Consider the following 415-nt stretch of genomic DNA (forward strand, 5'->3'; position numbering starts at 1 on the left):
ACTTACTACTTACTACTACTACTCTACTCTCTCTCTCTCTCTCTCTCTCTCTCTCTCTCTCTCTCTCTCTCTCTCTCTCTCTCTCTCTCTCTCTCTCTCTCTCTCGCCAGCCGTTTCTCACATTACAAAGTATAAGCTTTCGATTCCCATGATATGACTCTTTAATAGTCTTCGAAGCAGTTTCTGATTTTATACATTTACATGCTTGGCCGATCGAATTTTTCGAGTAGATGTTAATCGTCTGCTGCAAATTCGCAAATGATGCACAGAAAAAAACATAGCTAAAAACTTCACTGATTCAGCAAATCTACAGTCGTAATATATATACAGACAGTCAATTTTTTAAAATATTTGTTAAAATAGCAAAGTTGACAGCTGAATAATATTAGCGATTTGTTAAATCATCAAATCATCT

The sequence above is a fragment of the Atta cephalotes genome (genome assembly GCF_000143395.1).
Source record: "Atta cephalotes unplaced genomic scaffold scaffold00004, whole genome shotgun sequence".
Classification (NCBI taxonomy): domain Eukaryota; kingdom Metazoa; phylum Arthropoda; class Insecta; order Hymenoptera; family Formicidae; genus Atta; species Atta cephalotes.